This window comes from Canis lupus, chromosome 27 (genome assembly GCF_003254725.2).
Source record: "Canis lupus dingo isolate Sandy chromosome 27, ASM325472v2, whole genome shotgun sequence".
Lineage (NCBI taxonomy): Eukaryota > Metazoa > Chordata > Mammalia > Carnivora > Canidae > Canis > Canis lupus.
In genome coordinates this window covers 24,396,724-24,409,245 of record NC_064269.1, presented here as the reverse complement: position 1 = coordinate 24,409,245, position 12,522 = coordinate 24,396,724, and the positions used below count along the sequence as shown (strand labels likewise).

Here is a 12,522-nt window from a genome sequence, read left to right as displayed (position 1 = left end):
TTGCAAAATTTGGGAAGAAAATGCCCAGAATGAGATCTGAGTATTATAAATGGAAAGGGTTAAGAACAGATAATTTCTAGGTTCCTGCTGTGATCTTTGTCATAGCAAGTCTGAACACATTGGAGTTTTAATTCTCTGCTAGTGAGATAAAAATAAACTGTTTAACCTTTTAAATGCTGGTAATTTGGAGGGGTTTGCCATTTTTAGTTCTTTCAACACATAAGCTTCTGAAAAGCTAGGAGGATAGAAATGGCTAACTAACTAAATTTGGAACCTTAAAAAGGTCAGAGTAAATCTGGTGCTATCCTATCTTTTTTTTCCTTCTACAGAATGCATGTTGCATTCCTTAAAATTGTGAAAAAGATTGTAAAAAGGACAAGTAAAGACAAAACTTGAACTGTGAAATATTGTTGTAGGAGGAGATAAAAAAAGAATAAAATGTCTCAGGCTGATGATTTTTAGTGGATCTTGAAATTGGACTTTCATAATCCATTGTTTCTAGTTTGAGATGGTTGCTGGAATAGACAGTAGGAGTTTCTTAGAATGTTAATATTTTCCCCATTTTTAATAATCAGGGAATCATTTATGTTATAATCTTCCAGGCCTCCTTCTATTTAGAAAAATATTGGGTTTCTCCCCCTGCCCCCACCTTGCCTAGCTAGTGATAATTCCAGAAGATGTCGACTTCTCTACTGGAGTCTTCAGTTGTGAAGAAAATTGCCTATAACAGCATGGGCATTGAAGTGTACCCAGTGCAACATAGAATCACCAAGAAGTGGGAACTGCTTTTTGTGTATACTTGCTTTTATTTGAAGTGTGCAAAAAACATAGATGACATGGTTTCTTTCCTTAAGGATTTATAATCTAATTAAGCAGATTAAAAAAAAAAACGCAATGAACTGACTGCAAAATCTTCTCTTGGCAGCATGGATAAGAAGACATTTGTTACAAGAATGCAGGGTAAAGGAAGACTTGCAGTCGGTGATCTGTGCGGGTAGACAGAGGGCATGGATCAGCCCCCCAGCCTTGTGTCTGAGTGCATCCCATCATCCACTCGGTGCACAGATCACTTTCATTTCTTTGAATAGACTCCCTAGTCTCTCCTGCTTTGCTTGTGCTCCTGTTGTCACAGTTGCTTCGAATGCTTTCCCTCACATTCTGCCTGTTGAAACTACTCCTCAGTCATCTCACTCTGCATGTCTACGCTAGAACTGATCTTAATCCAACTTGTGTTGCTGTCACTTGCATATGTGTCTTTCCTTCACACCACACTCTGAGTCTCTTGAAGGTAGGATTGTTCTTTTACTTAGCTTTCTATCTCATCTGCTTATTAGGGGCCCATACATATTTACTGAAATAAATGGAATTGGGTGATCTATGAAGAAAGGGAGTAACATCTCCAAAATGGTTTGAGGGTCGAAGTGAAAAAATCTAGGGGTCTCTTTGTGTCACAATGGGAAAACTGAAGAGGAGATTCTGGATTCAGTGTAAATTCCAGTGCTGAGGGGTACTTAGTGACACCATCCCAAGGGACTGTGCCTGTGGGCCTCAATAAAGAGTCATATTGAGGCTGAGACACACTAGACTTACAAATGATCAGGGCATGTAATTGAACTTTTCTGTGGAAGCTTCCAAGGTTTTAACTTTAAGAAAAATACTTTTCTTGGATTTGTGACTCTGTGATTTGAGAGATAAATGGGATATCATTATCCTGTTTTCCTTACGTCAGCATATTTTTCCTAGTCTATTTTAATGGGATTTTAAATAAAATTACCGAGAGAGACAACAGTCAGCTTCTCTCTCGTGAAACTTGGACTCTGTCCTCTGGAAGCAGTAAACATGGAGGAACAAGGAAAGGACCTAGTTCACAGTGAGTGTTAGATTTAAGTATTAGGTCTTCTTGTTTCCCCAATGAATTCCTTTCCTGTTTTCTCTGCTTTATTCCTTTTCATGTTCAACATGGCTTTTTCATTTGGCATTCATACCCAATGAGGGAATTGAAGGAGCTGCTAAAATATGGTCATTTCTTTTGTAGCTTCTTCCTTGATATCTCTTCATTTTTATTACAAGATGAATGAAATTAAATAACTGAAAACTTGCTTTCTCTGGAAATGGCAATTTCTAATAGTGTAATTCCCTGAGTTTCTTTTCCTTCTATTAAGAAAACCTCTAGCCGTGGGATGTGTGGGTGGCTCAGTCGGTTAAGCATCCAACTCTTGGTTTTGGCTCAGGTCATGATCTCAGGGTCCTGGGATCAAGGCCTCCACTGAGTGTGGAGGCTGCTTGTCCCTCTCCCTCTGTTTCTCCTCCTGTGCTTTCTCTCTCTTTCCCTCTCTCAAATAAATAAATAAATAAATAGATTTTTAAAGAAAGAAAACCTCTAGGCCCTGCTATCACTTGCATCTTCTTCTCTGAGTCTAGGAATTACTCTTTAAAAAACTCTTAGTTGAATAAAAATAAGAGTAGACAAACAGGCTTTTCCTCTGGTAGAGATATTCTCCATGGGATGAGGGACATGTACCTGGCCAGTCTTTCTGTATTGGTTGGTCCACTCTCTTAGCCTGAGCTTCAAGGAAGCTGAGATAATTTTGACTGCCTTTATGTATTTTACCTAATGAGCTGGCAAACTGGTTTCATCTTAGTGGGTTTTCCTTGGACTAACTAAAAAAGGATGATTTAATTACCTTTATTCTTTTTCAAATGAGAGATACACATGCTGATTCTTCCACATGAGTGCTTTTTAATTTTCAACACAGGTCATTCACATTGCTCAGTTTCTTATGCCTTTGGTAAAAATCCACTCGGATTTATCTTTTTTTTTTTAAATATACAATCTTTGGCAGTACTGAGTTTTTTCCACATTTGAAATCAAAGTAAGAAAATGCCTTTGGGATTCCTGGCTTCAGAGAAGAACTAGGGCACATTCATACAAGAGCCAACATTTCAGTAATGCTAATGAATTTCTCTTACTAGAAATTATTTTCATGGCAGTAAATATAACTCTCTTACCTTGTTCCAAGGCTGATACCTATTATCAGCTTTGAAGGATTATTATCAAAGAAAAAGATTTATTTTGCAACAAAATTGAGTAGAGATGCAGTTGGGGTGATCAAATGACTCCTGGATTATACTAAGCCATTATCTAACTGTCTCCTATAATTCTCCACAGCATACACCATTGGAAACATTGTTTAACAGAACATTAACTACAATCTTGCTACTGCCAAGTGTTCTAGATGCATCCAGGTAGTCTATAATTAATGCACCTGCAGAGCTACACAAAGGACTTCGTACGCTGTCCATTTCAGTGTAAAGCAGCTGGAATAGCACCTGCACAATTGGTGCAGCTCAGGACAAACACCAAAAGGCCAAGTTCTAACTAGAAAGCTTAATCCTTTTCAGCATGGACTGACTAGCTTGAGATTTCTTTCAAAAGAGTAGTATTTATTCTATGAAAGTAAAAAGTAGGATGTGGTGAGGGTTAAAAGAGGATAGGGAATCTGGTGCCTGAGTATTGGTTGTATTAGTTAGAGAATTAGTAAAGAGGTGAAAGGGGAACTGAGTCAAGGAGATTAGGAAACAGGTAAAGGATACTAGGCCCAAGATGCTGGAGGAGTTTCCAGAAATGATAGTGACTTATTCCAAGCTACATTCAGATGGCTGCACAGAGGAGTTTTCAGTGACTACCAGGGAAATGTAAAACTAAACCAAACCAAACCCAAACCCTTAAAGATCATATTCATTTTACTTTTTATCCCTAGTTCTCAAATTACTAGGTTACATACTTTTTGTGGAAACTTTAAGAGCATTTCATTGGGAAACTCAAGGTAATTTTGTAACTCTGTAGTGTTCTCCATTTATATGATATTGACTATGTGGAGGACCCACATACATTTATCTTGTTTCATCCTCATACCAACCCTGAAAAGTAGGCTCAGAAAGTGTAAATTACTTGCACATTTAAATGCATGGGAGGAGAGTTGCCAACTAAGATGATCCTATCTGACTTCAAAGCCAGTGCTCTCCAACTTCCAACTGTACCATTTTGCCCCTGTTTATTGGGTCCTGATCATATAACCTCTCCTTTCCTCAGTGTGTTGCCACACTCAACCTGCCTCAGGCCTTTGTATCTGCCATTCTTCCTGCATTGAGTGCTTTCCACAGCCCTTCATATGCCTGAGTTTTTGTTCATTCAGATTTCAGCTTAAATGTCTCCTTTCTATACACTGCCTTTCCTAAAACCTGCATTATTGCCTCCCAAAGCTTCCTGTTTTATGGCCTTCATAGCACTTACCACAGTCTGAGATTTTCCTCTTTATATGTATGCTGTCTAACTTTGCAAGAATGTAAGTTCTCAGAAGACAGAGATTTTCCTTTTCTTGGTCACTACTGCCTAACCCAGGTAGGGCAGAGCTTGCTATGGAGTAGGCACTAAATAATTATACATGGGATTAATAAAGAATAAGCCTAATTCTTGGGAAGTACCTTGACATTCAGAGGAGTGATAACCTATTAATAAAAGAGCTAATTTGCCATCAGAGGTAGGATAACAATTCAAGTTCTAACTTTGGTAATAAATATACAATGGGATGACAGAGAGGGAAGGATGGATGAAAGAGAACAAGATTTACAGTGAGCAAAAATAAATAATAAAAGTAAGTAATATATTTAACAAATGTTTATTGAGTACACACAAGGATAGGATGACTATATGTCTTTTTTAAGGATATTGGTTTCTACATAATTATTTAAAATGTCCCCTTTCAATCTTGAAAGTGTTCTTGCTTAGGTGATAAAGCATATTGTCTTAACTGTGGCTCAGCACTGTACTAGGCAGTGAGGATGCTGCAGTGTACTAGACAGTCCTTGATGTCATGGAGCTTATAAGCCAGTAGAGGAGATATATACATCAAACCAATAATCCACCAAAAGTAAGATCCAAGAGTGAGAAGTGCTCTGCTTTTTAGTTTTCAAAGCACCTTCATGTGCATAATCTCATTTTATCCTCCCATCAATTCCATGACGTAGAATACTTATAATCACTTTTTAAAGGAAGAGGAAACTGTTGCTCAGATGTTAAGTGACTTGGTCAAGGCTAATTAGCAGCAGAGCTAGGACATGAACTCAATCAGGAAAATGCCTGTATTCGAGGGAGACTTTAGACTTTGTTCCAAAGAGTAAAGGAATAAGAAAAATGCTAATTTTTATCTTACTTAATGAGACTTAGAGTCTTTCCAGACATTTTTGGAATTCCTCTCACTGATATCATCTTGAGGCAACTCAGTGCCACCTCTGCAGATTTCTCTAGTAGAAAAAGACAATTATTTTGGAAAGGATTTCCTGTGTACTTATTTTCAGTAGTATTGTTTTTCCTTGTTCAATCTGGTCTGGAATCTCCATCTCTGCAGTTTACTGTATAAACAGCAAATAATTGTAGCTAGGAGCTAAAGTGCTGGTCTCCAAAGATAGGCTTCCAGTGAATCATGCTTCTCACCATTTACTCTCTCCTGTTATCCCCTTCCCTCAAATCTGGGTGGGCTCTGTGACTGGCTTTTGACCAATAGAATGTAGTAGAGGTGATCCTGCAAGCCTAGGTAGAAAGAAACTTTCCAGCTTCTCCTTGGGCCTCTTGGATTGTTCACACAGGAAGAAACCAGCTGCTGCTATGTACAAAAAAAAAAAAAAAAAAAAAAAATCTGATGATCTTAAGACTATGATGCTGTGAGGAAGCCCAAGCTATCCACATTGAGAGACTGTGGATACAGAGAAAGAAAGAAGCACATACAGCCCTTAGCAATTCTAGCCATCCCTGCTGAGGTGCTAAATTTGTGAGTGAAAAGCCATTTTAGATGTCCAGCCTAGTTCTGTGTTCATTTGACTCCAGCCCCAGCTGCCATCTGATTATAACTGCTTGAGAGACCTCAAGTGAGAGCACTCATTGAGTCCAGGACCTGAGAAGAATTAAAATAAATTTTTGATTTTAGCCACTAAATTTTGAAGGCGGCAATAGATACCAGAACAACAGTACAGACTCAAGAGCCAATTGGTTTGGTCCCAATCCTGCCTCAGAGACATGCTGGCTTTGTGATCTTGGGCAGGGCACCTAACACTTTGTGCCTTAGTTTCCTCATTGGTGAAGGCGTGTCGTGATAGCACCTACCCTATGGTTTGTTGCAGGGATCAGTTTAATTTATGATACAAAGAAGCAGAGCTTGACAATAGGAAGCATTCAATAAATGTTAGTTATTATTACTATTAACTGAATGTCTGGATAAGTCTTACTAATCTATTCAGATCTGTTTTTCTTACATGCTTCATTGATGTTGAGGGCAACAACCACATTCGCATGCTTCTGAGTCACTTGGGAACAAAAGCAAGGACTGGATTCTAATATCAAAAACCAATATTAGGAAGAAAATTCCTCTCTGAGGAACTCCTCCTAGGAGATCCCTCATCTTGAAAATATGGAAAATAATCATCCTTACCACACAAGGTTGCTGTGCGTTTAGATGAATTAGTGAATGTAAGAACCTGAAAACAGTACCGGCCTCTGAGTAAGTACTCTGTATATTTTGTCCATTAGTACTATCACTACCTTTTCTCTCATACCTCTCTCCCCAGGAACTGCCTTAGGATTTTCCCACCATTCATTAGAGACCAAATGGCCTTCATAAATGCTCTGGCTACTGATTCTGAGTTTTATATGGACTGCAAAGCGGCTCCTCATGCTGTTTTTAAGTTCCTTGACCTCCGTAAGCTCTTTTTAGTGATGCTCAGAAGCTGGAACAGTTGAGTTTCAGATATAGATTGGAGAGCTTCCTTACGAACTCCAATAAAATAGCTCAGAGTTTGGCTCTCACTTTTAAATACTATGCAGATGGCGCTGAACCCCAGCCAAACTGGCGGCAACTTGATTTCCTCTGGTGAGTGCTGGTGGGGTGTCTACAGGATGGCATTCATTCTCATCTCTTGTCCCCTTTCTCTCTTTCTCTGTCTTTCCCCTCCCCCCACATCTCTACTCCTTACACACACACACACACACACACACACCGTATTTTTCCTTTAAGCCTGAGTATTTTTTATAATGACATGGCCAGCAATAATTAATAAAGTCATTGGTTTCCTGCCTGAACTTGTACTTATGTTAGCTATTTCAACGTGTGGAAATTTTCACTTCAGCGCCAGATCAATAGCGTCCCCTTTGTGATTCCCCACTGCCAGGAGAGAAAATGTTCGCAAAAGGAGATCTAAGGAGCTTCCTACCAATTTAGAAGAGACAGAAGAAAGGACACTCTGTGCCAGCTGTGAAAGAAGCTCTTATATGCTGATAGGAATGTTATGAAATATCTGTAAATTTGGAGCTTGTTTTCTTGAGCTGTAAAACCTAACTGCATGGAGTGGATTTTTGAACACTCTTAAAATAAACATAAACTAAGCTTTGATAAAGGGACCCTTTTTGGGGGTTTGATTTACTGTTATAACAGTATAATATTTGTATATGTAAAAATGTCAAAAAGTCCAAGAAAACAGTAATTGAATAAACTAGATATAAATGTGATCTTTTAGTCTTATTCTGTTTGTGAAATTACAGAATATCAAATCTGAAATATAGTTTGAGGGATGATCTAATATGTTTTCTCTCATTTTGTTTGAAAATATTATACATTTTTAAAAATATGGCTTTGGAGTAGCTTCGGTTCTACCACTCCACCTCTTTGTTGCTTAAAATCCCTGAAGCTCAGTTTCCACATCTGTGAAATGAGCATTATAATTTTTACCTTGTTGTGACCTTTAGAAACAAGGAACATAGAGTGCTTAGCATCCCATTTTGCACAATGCAAGTGCTCAGGAAATAGCTCTGTTCATTTTCTCTGGCAAATGGACCAGCCCAGAATTATATTGTGTTGACAGTTTTCTGTGTCTAAGCAAAAATGTTATGATTTAAAATTATTTCTTTAATTTTGAAAAAATAAGTTTTATCAAAGTAACATGAACATTGTAACAAATAGTATAGAGGTGCATACCATTCAAAGCAATAATCACAGCATTTCCAGGCTCATTCTGAAGAGGCAAAGTCAACCATTTTCATTTTAAGATTTCTATTATCATCTTTTATTATCTTTTCTATTTATCATCATCTCTGGATAATATTTCTTTACATTTCTTTATTTCTTATCGACTATATGTCACATCCCCCTGAACACCTTCTGCTAAAGTCACATATTTATATCATTGCATATTGATTTGTCTTCTCCTGTTTCTATTCTCAATATTTTAATAATGCATTACTATATATATATTCTGTTAGCTATATTTATAACTTCAAAAATATAGTAAAACTCCTATGTCTTGTTTCACTAACTTTTTTCTTTAAAGATTTATTTATTTTTGAGAGAGAGAGAGAGAGCAGAATGGGAGAAGCAGCAGTAGAGGGAGAGAAAGAATCCCAAGCAGATCCCTGCCGAGCACAGAGCCTGCCACAGCCTTGATCTCCCAGCCCTGAGATCATGACCTGAGCTGAAATCAAAAGTCAGATGTTTAACTAACTGAGCCACCCAGGTGCCCCTTGTTTCAGTAATTTTTGACAATATTTCCTCATTCTCCAAATGGAAAGATGGGGGTTATTTTGCCTCTAGCTGAGACATCATGCATTCTGTCAACTATACTTTTACTTCTCCATTGTCAGGGTTGTTAACATTTATATTTTATTTGTAAACATAGCCAAGAATTCTGGGCTTTGTCTGTGGTTGATCTAAAATTTGAAAACCAAAAATTTTATGTATGTATATATACACATCAATAATAATTAAATAATAATTATATGTATAATTATAATCATATATACTTAGTTATATAATTATAATGAATTATATATTTATATATAAATAAACATATAAAATATTATATATATATATATTATTGTGACTCTGTACATATTGTACATATTGTTTCCTCCTCGGCCAGTTTGCTAAGGTGACATTTGCAGGTCCAATGTCCCAAACCAGGAGAATGTTGCAAGCATCAAGATAAAGTGGATTTTCTTTTCTTATAGCCCATCAATAACCATATTTTGGTTTAATATTTAAGAGAGATTCTCATAAGACTTTTTGACATTCAACGAAGTTTTGATTTTATCTTTTTTGGAGATTTTACTTTTATTGATTTTTAAGATAATCCATGCTCTTATTTATTCTTTTTTTTTTTTTCAGATTTTATCTATTTATTCATGAGAAACAAAGAGAGAGGCAGAGACATAGGCAGAGGGAGAAGTAGGCTCCCTTCAAGGAGGCCAATGTGGGGATCCGGACCGGGGATCACTCTCTGAGCCGAAGGCAGATGCTCAACCACGAAGCCACTCAAGTGCCCTACTCTTCATATTTTATGAAGACTACCCTCCTTCTTCTTCTCTGCCAGGTTCTTCTTCAGTCTAGCTACATTACCATTTTTCAGGATTGCTGTACTCTTCTAGCTAGATCTACAATCTACTTTTTTAATTTGCTGAACAGTATCTTCAGTTATCTTTCTAAAAAAATTTTAAGGGCGCTATATTTTCTGAACCTGTGCATATATGCAAATGTATTTACCCTCCACTCCCTTTCCTCAATTGATAATTTAGCTGGGTATGGAATCCTAGATTGGGAATAATTTTCCTTTGAAATTTTAAAGAGATTTTCTTTCTTTCACTGGTGTGTTCAGTTTTTCAGGCATGTGTTTAGGTGTGGGCTTTTGATCATTTAATATGCTGGACACTTAGTATATAAGTTTAAACTGCAGTCTTGTGACTGTATTTAGTCAGGCTTATGACTATATTTAGACAATTTTACCAATCATCCCTTTTGTTTTTCTGTGCTATATTCTCTAATAATTCCTTGACTTCATTACTTAGTTTCCTTATTGAATTTTTAAATTTCTCCAATTAATTTTCATTTAGAGAGCTCTTTCTTGGTCTCTGAGCTTTTTTTCACTGCTAACACCATTCTTTTTTTCATGGATACAATGTCTGTCCAAATATCTGAATATTTATTTGATTTTATAGAATTTCTTCTGTTTTCTGAATTATCTCTATGGAGGCTGTTCACCTTAGTCTTTTCCTTTCATGCTACTGTTACTTATTCTCCTCATATGCTTTGTTTTGCCCACCATATTTTAAGAACTATCTGTAAAATGGTGTGGGTTTCCTTTACTCTCTTATATGTAAGACAGTTTTCCCATTAAGTGTATGCCATAACTGGCAATTCTATGTGAAGTGGGATAGAGGTGGGTTAGATACGTCCTTTAGAAAACTTCATTTTAGAATAAGTGGACAAAGAGCCTTATTGGAAAGTTGAAGGCTTTCCAAATTCCAGAAGAAGTGCTATTTCTTTGGGGGGACTAATATCCTCATTTGAATCCTTAGCTTTCTTCAGATATCTTCTGCTGCTTATTTACAGAGCTCTCTCTTCGGCCTAAAAGTAAATGTCTGTTGCATAAAGAAACCATTATTTAATTCTCTGTTTGGGGATCCCTGGGTGGCGCAGTGGTTTAGTGCCTGACTTTGGCCCAGGGTACGATCCTGGAGACCCAGGATCGAATCCCACGTCAGGCTCCCGGTGCATGGAGCCTGCTTCTCCCTCTGCCTATGTCTCTGCCTCTCTCTCTCTCTCACTGTGTGTCTATCATAAATAAATAAAATAAAAAAAGACTATTTAATTCTCTGTTTTTAGCCTCATTCATGCTTTTTTTCCTCCAGAGAATCTTTCAGTCCTGAATTGAAAATCTGCCTAGTGTTCCAACGCGTAGATCAACATCCACCTTCTCTAAAGCCCTGAAGATTCTCTTGGCTCTAGTTTTTCTCCATTGTTTCAGTTAAAAAAAAAAAATCTGTTATATCACATGTTTTCTCAGGGAATATGTTTGGCCATAGTATGTGCCCACTTTATCTCCTTAAATTGGTATGAGGCATAGGGGATTAATGTTTTAACACTTAATCCAGTATTTTGAAAGGATGTATTGACAGTTACCTAAATAATATTTTCACAAGGTTAAATAACTAATTCCTTTGACTTTTATTCACAAGGCATATGATCTAAACTTAATTTTTTCTCTTTATTTTCTCCAGCTTTTTGAGTTATTATATTTAAAGTACAATGTATCAATATGGAGCTATAAAACAAGTTGAAATTTTTATAGAGAAAATGATTAATTTCTAAACTTTATAGATCAATAATTGAAGATATATGTGCACTTATCTGAATCTATATATAAAAAGTTTATTTTCATAAGAATGCTGACATAAGAATTGTAATGTCTGACAAAATTGCCACCAGCTAGTAAAGACATAATGGTGGGTTGTACTGAATTTGAAATTTCATAAATACTAAGAGAAAAAAGAAAGAACTCCATTGGCCAAATCCATGTATAAAGCAGATGAAATACCTATTAAATAGAAGTATGAATAGACTAATACAAAACCCAATATAAATTTGTCATCTCCCTTTTATTGCTTCTATTACTGATAAAAGCAGATTTTAAAATTGATATATGACATGGTTAGGAGATTTAAGTATTCTTTGAAAACTCAGTACTTCGTGAGGGAAACTTTTTATGACAGCTGAGTTAACATTTTCTAGCGATAGGAGTTCTGAGAAATATCTAGTTAAACTTCTTCATGATGATGGGATATAAAAAGGAAAATAACATAAGTGTTATCAGTAGTTTTAAATTAACATGATACTATTTTCTCTTATTCTCTGGATTTTAATCCCTTAGGTAATCAGTTAAAATTCTCCAAGCCTGAGCTGTTTGGTGACTCTATTTTTCATAGCAAAGCTTCCAAGGATTGAGTTTTCAGAAAACGACACCTAAGATTACCTGGATCTAGTTCATGCTTCTCATTTTACAGATAGCCAAGGGAGAGATTCAGTGGAAGTTATGGCCCCTCTGTTACACAATAATTCAGCAAGACTGGAAATCTGTTATTTAGGAAATAATTTTAGCTTGCCGCTGAGGTTACAGAGCAATAAATGGCTCCTTTCTGGAACCTTAAAGTTTACCCAGCACATTTATGTGGCCATTTTTTTGCCCTGTGTACTTATGTATAAGTTAAATCATCATGACTGTATCACATTTACATTAAACCTCTTTCTTATTTCCCTATTTTTTAAAAGTACTTATTCTTTCTCTCCTTTATGATCTCTGTTTCTGTTTTCATTTCTCTTGTCTCTCCTCTCTCCCCTTAGCTGCCGCCTGTGCTGAAGACATTTGAAATATTTCTGTGAAGTTTTTTCAGGGCAAGAGGAAAAAAAAATCTAGGGTTAAATATTTGCCTTTATTTTAAATGAAAAGAACAGACTTCTTTTCAAATTGGTACTTTGTTAGTGATAACGTACCATGAAAAATTCACATATTTTTATTTGTTACATAAGGTTTAAATGACAGAGTCAAGTTTGAGTTTCACATATTTCACATATTTTAGCTATTGGAATTGCTAGTCTATTCAAGTTCCAAAAAAAAAAATATTATAGAATACTAAAATGAAAAGAC

General features: G+C 36.4%; 1 long non-coding RNA gene across 3 annotated transcripts in view; it reads left to right on the top strand.

Annotated features, from left to right (window-relative positions):
- LOC112665522 (uncharacterized) overlaps nt 1–7,558 on the top strand; it is a 174,573-nt gene extending 167,015 nt beyond the window's left edge. For all 3 annotated transcript variants that reach the window (XR_007406487.1, XR_007406486.1, XR_007406485.1), the window contains exons 7-9: nt 926–1,288; nt 6,295–6,554; nt 7,222–7,558. This is a non-coding gene — a long non-coding RNA (uncharacterized LOC112665522). The remainder of the gene's footprint in view (nt 1–925; nt 1,289–6,294; nt 6,555–7,221) is intronic.
- Nucleotides 7,559–12,522: the final 4,964 nt, after the last annotated feature.